The sequence below is a fragment of the Pygoscelis adeliae genome, unplaced genomic scaffold, assembly GCF_000699105.1.
Source record: "Pygoscelis adeliae isolate BGI_AS28 unplaced genomic scaffold, ASM69910v1 Scaffold66, whole genome shotgun sequence".
Taxonomy (NCBI): domain Eukaryota; kingdom Metazoa; phylum Chordata; class Aves; order Sphenisciformes; family Spheniscidae; genus Pygoscelis; species Pygoscelis adeliae.
Window position 1 is genome coordinate 2067108 of NW_008825167.1, and position 6217 is coordinate 2073324.

Genomic DNA, 6217 nt, shown 5'->3' on the forward strand with positions numbered 1-6217 from the left:
CGCACGCCGGGCAGCCGGGGGTCGAGGGGGCAGCCCGGGCGGCACGACACGGCGTGCTGGGTAGGGGCGGCTGAAGGGGCTGAACCGGGAAGTACGCAGAGGTAGGGACGCAGGGAGCCGGGCAGGCCGGGGGCTCTGTCTGACGGGAGTTAGGGGGAGAAACAAGTGCCAAAATAGCAAATCTGCGCTTTCTCCTCACGGAATTGCAATGTCCGCGAGTTAGACATCGAATGGTTGGGAAGCAAGAAAGGGCGGGATCTCCGCGCTGCAGGGAAAGGTGTTGCCAGAGTCGTGGAAGGAAGGAGACATCACAAAAAATGGTAAACATATGGATACCAAAGTCAGCGCCCTTAAGCAGGCGTAGTTAGCACCTGCGTCTTGTGTACTACTAAGCACGTGGTGTTACAATGCAAACTGCATTTGCATGCACTTGCATCTTCTTGGATTAAAAAAAAAAAAAAAGGCCAAAACTGTTATCTATCTCCACACGAATGTCTGTGTCCTGAAGAGAATTGGGAAAAAAAATCTCTTTTGGTGTTATTTTGGGGGTCCTAATTAACGTAATCTTTCTCCTCACTTAAAATAAGCTGTTGGTTTCACTGTGATTAGCAAATCGTTGAAAAAGTTTTTATAAGCTGTTTGCGTGGATGTTACTGTTCAGTGGTTGTTCCATCCTCAAATTTTGTTTGCTTTCATGGCGATTGCCTGCAACTTCCGCTTGACAGAGACCAAACGTTAGGGCATAGTAATTGCAACAATTAGTTGTGATTGTAATTGATTAGGGTCGGCACCTGAAAAGTTACCTCTGAAATCTTTCATCAGTGGCTCCATCTGATTTCAAAATAAAGTATTGTTTAATCTTAATGGTATGGATACAGTGTAGCTTAAAAAGGGAAATAATATCTGTACCATAAAAAAAACCTGTACGCAGCTCTGTCTCACCCCAGGTTATGCAAGTCATACTTCATCACTTGCCTTTCAGAAGGAGAGTTCAGTCTGTTTCTCAGCAATTTCTGCTCATTTCCCATCTCGGCCACCTAGAGGTCTGTAACCTGGTGGTGCTTGCAAGAGATGGTTCTGCAAGAGATGTGAGCTCTGGAGCTTGGTTTCATTGGCACGCGTGAAAGAGACTACGTGAGGTGTGAAGGGGTATGAAGTATGTGGTGAAGACAGCTGTGTGGACTTGCTGCTCCCTTTTCTTTGTACGATGAGCCCTTGCTTAACTCCTTCTCCTAAATGGCATGCAACACAAGTAGTGATGTAAGGATGTCTTTGATTCACTTTAATATCAAAAGTTCTTCCTACAAGCATATTTATTGCTCTTGTGCATATTGCCTAGAAAACCCTTTGTGAAAATCATTAGATGATGTCTCGTATAGATATTTAAATGAAGATGAGTGCAAGGATCACGGAGCAGTTACATTCCAGTGTATTTCATAGTCTTTTGCCTAGGAAGGGTTTGATACATATTTCGTATAAATAAGTCCTAGGGCACTGTTTTACTTCTTGTGTGCTTTGATCATCCATTCACTCAGGTGGGGCGGTTGTATTGCTTCACATTGTACTTGGTCATGCACTTCTTACTGAAAGTTGGCTGCTAGTTATAGAGTGTGATTTTGGCTTAATGAGAGGGGCAGGTATTTGCTGGCCACCGTTGCCTTTCCAGGAAGACTCTTAACTTTTTGTGAGGCCAGGGTTGTATCTCCCACAACAAATTGTTTGCTTGTCATGCTTTTCCTTCAAGACGTAATCTTCACACCAGGTTAGTGGGACACACAGAAGACAGAATTATTGTTTAAGACAAAAATTCATTATGATCACTTAACTGGATATTTCTCCTTTGTAAAAAGGTGTGTGGAGAAGTCATTTTTAACTATTGTCAATAGCCATGGCTACATGATATTTAACTAACAACCTAAGTAGAACATATGATCTTTTGTGAGACCTTAGAGCTTTTTTGTGTCATTCTCACTTTTCTTAATGAATGCCATTAATCATTAATATTCTTTTATTCTGGTTGTGACCATTCTAGTCTGTTTTAGGCAGCCGTGAATGCAAGAACACAATGAGAATAAATGATTATAACTCTATCCCTGCTGAAACCAGGACAAACTCTCAGACATCCACAGATGTGACGATTGTCCTCTCATTCGAATGGGCATTTTTGCGTGAACAAACACATGAGTGAAAAAGAGGGAAAAATCTAGAAAAACTCCAAGGAGACAGGCGGACACTAAGGTTTTTATCTTAGTCTCACTTAAATGGCTTTTAAGCAGTTGTTTTATCCTGTGAAACTGTGTCTGCCTCGGTTATGTTCCAGAAACCACCCTCTAGATGGCAGGAGTTAGTCATTTCACTCATAAACAGTAAAATACCTTATTTTCAGAACCGGTAAAGTGGCCTAGGGCTGTAATACAATTGAATAAAAAAAAAAAATTAGATGAGAATAGCCAATTTAGAGCTTACATAATTTCCATTAGCAATACTAGACTACTCTCTGGGGAACTGTTGCAGACTATTGTTGTTTCAAACATGCATGCAGAAAGTATTGAGAGTCACCCTCGTTTTTAAAGGTGTTTTCAGTGACCTTTGTAAGAGAAGCCATGGAAGGACAGCGTGTGTGTCTCTGAACTGTCATCGTTCCATATTACCTTACAGACAATCGGAACTGTCATGTTTTTGCTTAATGGCCACTGTCTGTCTAGCTGAGAAAACAGGACAAGACTCTGTGAGGGCCTCCCTGCATTGCCTGACAGAAGTATTTGTCTAGTCAAGAGCTTGCATGACAGCACAAATATCGGTGACTGTCTTAACCCTAAGCTGTGCTACCTGCAGAGTAAAAGCTGTGCACTGGAGAGAGCTGGCAGTGAAAGTCACTCTTGTAAACCAAATGATGCGATCACAGCACAGCCGTCTTGGTTGGTATTTACACGTTAAAGGCATACCCTGCAGCATGCATTGTTTTTCACTCCTGTTTTACTCTGCTACGCTGCCATGCATCTCATAAAGTTAGTTTCACCTATGCAAAGGGCCACAGGATGCTTATAAATCAGAATCCCTCCAAAATAAACTGCTGTCCAGGGTGCAGAACAATGAAATTTTGCGCAATCTCTTTCCACCTCACTCCCTTTTTCATTCACGTTTTGGAGTCATGTGGGAGGGCAGAGCAGTAGCACTATGGATTACATACTGACTGCTTGTCAGGTACACGTTTTTAAGGCAGTAAATTCACAAACATTTTAAACAGGAATAATTCAGCGAATTGTTGGGAACGGTTGTCTGAGGGAAGGCTGGGGGTTGCTCTTTGCAGTGACAAAGCTGAGTAGTACCATTGCAGCACAGTGTACCAGCTCATGTGGACACTAACCATTTTCAGAATTGCTCTGCTCATGCTCATCGCATGGAAATTCTTCCTTTCCAGTGAGGGCACGTTTCAGGGATGGACACTTATTTATTTCTTAAGCTACTCAAGTAATAATAAAGGATTCATGCCATCTCACTTCTACTATTGAAAATTATTGAGATCAGAAAGGAAAATCAGGAAATTAAGTGTGTGCACAGCCTCTATCAGAATGGCAATATTCTGGGAGAGATAGAGCCTTCATATGCAGTGACGCTGGACTGTGCTGGATGACAATGAAACATTTTTACTGCCTTTTGCAGTAGTATCTCAGTCCCTTTAAAGGTACAATAAAGCGTGTTAACTATCAACTTGAAATAAATATTGACCTGAGTTGTTGTAATTTACTTTTAATTTAATACACTGCAATTTCTTTTTCTCTAAATAACATGCTTGTTCTGATCTAATTAAGCCCCTATTACCTACCTACCTATTACCGTAATTATCTTCATTATTGCAATGTCTCTTCGCAGCATTCAATATGTTTGCCTCCCTGGGGGTTGCATTGTAAAATGGGTGTAGCATATACCTTTCCAACTGACCTTTGAAATGGCATACATCAAATTTAATTTGTTTTTAAATCCTGGCCTTGCAGCAACTGACCTTAAAAGTCATGTCAATATTTGTTTGATGTAAGATAATTTTGTCTGTAGACATTTATCCTTGCTGATTTAACTACATAAAGAAAAGGGAAACGAAGAAAAGAACTTGAGGCAAAAATCTTTACTGATGTCGACTGAATTGGCATGTTCAAATATTATATTTTAAAATAGGCCTTCTTGAATTAGGTGTTGGAAAGATTTTTTTGTGTGCGTGTTTTCTTTTCCCCCTGCTATTATAACTGATGCTTACAATCATTAATCTTAGCCCTGGAAAATTATTCCCAAGAAATTTCTAAATGGTTATTTTGTCTGGTCAATGTTTGTGAAATGTATCAAAAGGGAAAAGAGAGAAAAAAGAGAGAAAAGTAAAAGAGAGAATTTGCTGTTAAGTGATTCGAGTCCCAATTCAGGGAGCCCACTCAGTTGTCAACTTCTTTATTAAAATCTATTAATCTTTCCTGTGATATTCAAGTTGTATATTTTCACATTTCTTCCATGACTTCAACAAAGAACTGAACAGCATTTTATTGTGGTAGTTTGTTGGGGCTTTTTTGTTTTGTTTTTTAAGATGAAAGACATGCAGTAAAGCTAATGTTGGGATTTCTGTGGTATCGTGTTAATTATCATATGTTAATTAAGATTGCTGAGGTGAGGGGATAGTGCAAGACTAATCAGTTACTCATTTTCTAACAAAAGGGGTAAGCAATAATTATCTGCGATGGACAAAGAACTTGTTGGCTGGTAGCAAGTTATTGGTATTGTTTTTCCATGATGAGATTGTAATGTCGTAAATTATCTTGTTTCTCTTCCCTCTGACCCCATCAAAAGGCTGGCTCACGGTGATAAATTTGCTGCATATGTGACACTGGGAGGCTTTGTGCCTGAAGAAGAAGAGGGAGATACCTGATAGAAATAAACAGGAGCACCTGTGTGACAGAAATGGAAAAAGTAAAAAAAAAAATCAAGGTCAGACAGCCGAAGATTGATGACAAGAATTTCTCTTGCGGTGCTGGAGAGGTGCTTTTCAGGTGGAAGTGACAGAGGAGAATAAAAAATGTGAATGTTTTAATTGGTCACAGGATATGGAGATAAATTCACCTAACTTCAGCTGTGTAATGATGAGCTTGTGGGTCTGAGCTTGTTGTCCAGCCTCTCCCTCTAATCAGCAGAGAGAGATGGGCACCTGAAGGAGGTCAACTATCTCTCTCAGGGCAGGATGACCACATTTTCAGACAGCTAAAGCTAGGTGCCATGAAACCTGCTGGGGGTGCCTACCAGCTGTCCGTGCCAAAGATAGTAAGGTTCTAGGGTATACTGAAGGTGGTGTTTCCAACAGGCCTAGGGAAGAGATACTGGTATCAAAAAGGTCTCAGAACACATTATCTAGAATACTTGGTACAATTACCTGAGTTCAGCCCTGATCTAAAATGGGGGCTGCACAGCTGCAGCCGTACCACATGATTTGAGATGTGTTACACTGGAGGATGCTAAAGCAGAGAGGAAGGAGAAGGAGGGGCTGAAGGTCCTGTAGACTTCCTGCAAGTCCCCCTATAAGCATAGACCAGTTAATACCCTTTTCATCCTTGTTCAAGGTAAAACATTCGTACAGCCAGGTGGAAGGAAATTTTGCCAAGGTGATCAGGAAACTAAGAAGGCCATCACACAGGAGGAGGCTAAAAAGCTGTGCTGTATCTGGCAAAATGAAAGGTCAAAATGGGGTAGGGGGGCTTCCATCAGTGTGCCAAGTAAGGGGGGTGAGCAAAAAGCCCGTTCTGGCACAAGAGCAAATGGGTATGAAACTTTACAGCCTGGGGCCACATGGTGCGAGAGAGATAACAGTGGGAGAGTGTCAAGGTTCAAGGGCTGTAGTTGTGTGATGTATGAAGAGAGCCGAGGTTGTTTAATCTGGAGGAAGGAAGGATGAAAAGATCTAATTGCTGTCTTCAAGGACCCAAAGGGAATTTATGGAGAAGACAGAGCCAGACTCTTCTCAAGGGTACACAGTGAAAGCATGAGAGGCAACAGTCACAAGCTGCAGCAAGGGGAATTATGATTGGTATATGGAACAAAATTGTTCGGAGTGAGAGTGGTTAAGCAATGAAAAAGCTGTGCTGGAGCCTCATAAAGAAACTCTCTTGTAATTTAGAATGGTTATTATTAAAATGACACAATGAATTAGATTGGAAGGGAACCTCTGGAGGTCACCTAGCCCAGC

The 6217-nt window shown here is 41.4% G+C and overlaps 1 protein-coding gene across 2 annotated transcripts in view; it reads right to left on the reverse strand.

Moving 5' to 3' along the window:
* The window catches only part of ZNF330 (zinc finger protein 330), an 18114-nt gene extending 15728 nt beyond the window's left edge, over positions 1–2386 (reverse strand). For both annotated transcript variants that reach the window (XM_009328765.1, XM_009328764.1), the window contains exon 1: positions 2376–2386. The gene's annotated coding sequence lies outside the window, so the exon portion shown is untranslated. The remainder of the gene's footprint in view (positions 1–2375) is intronic.
* Positions 2387–6217: the final 3831 nt, after the last annotated feature.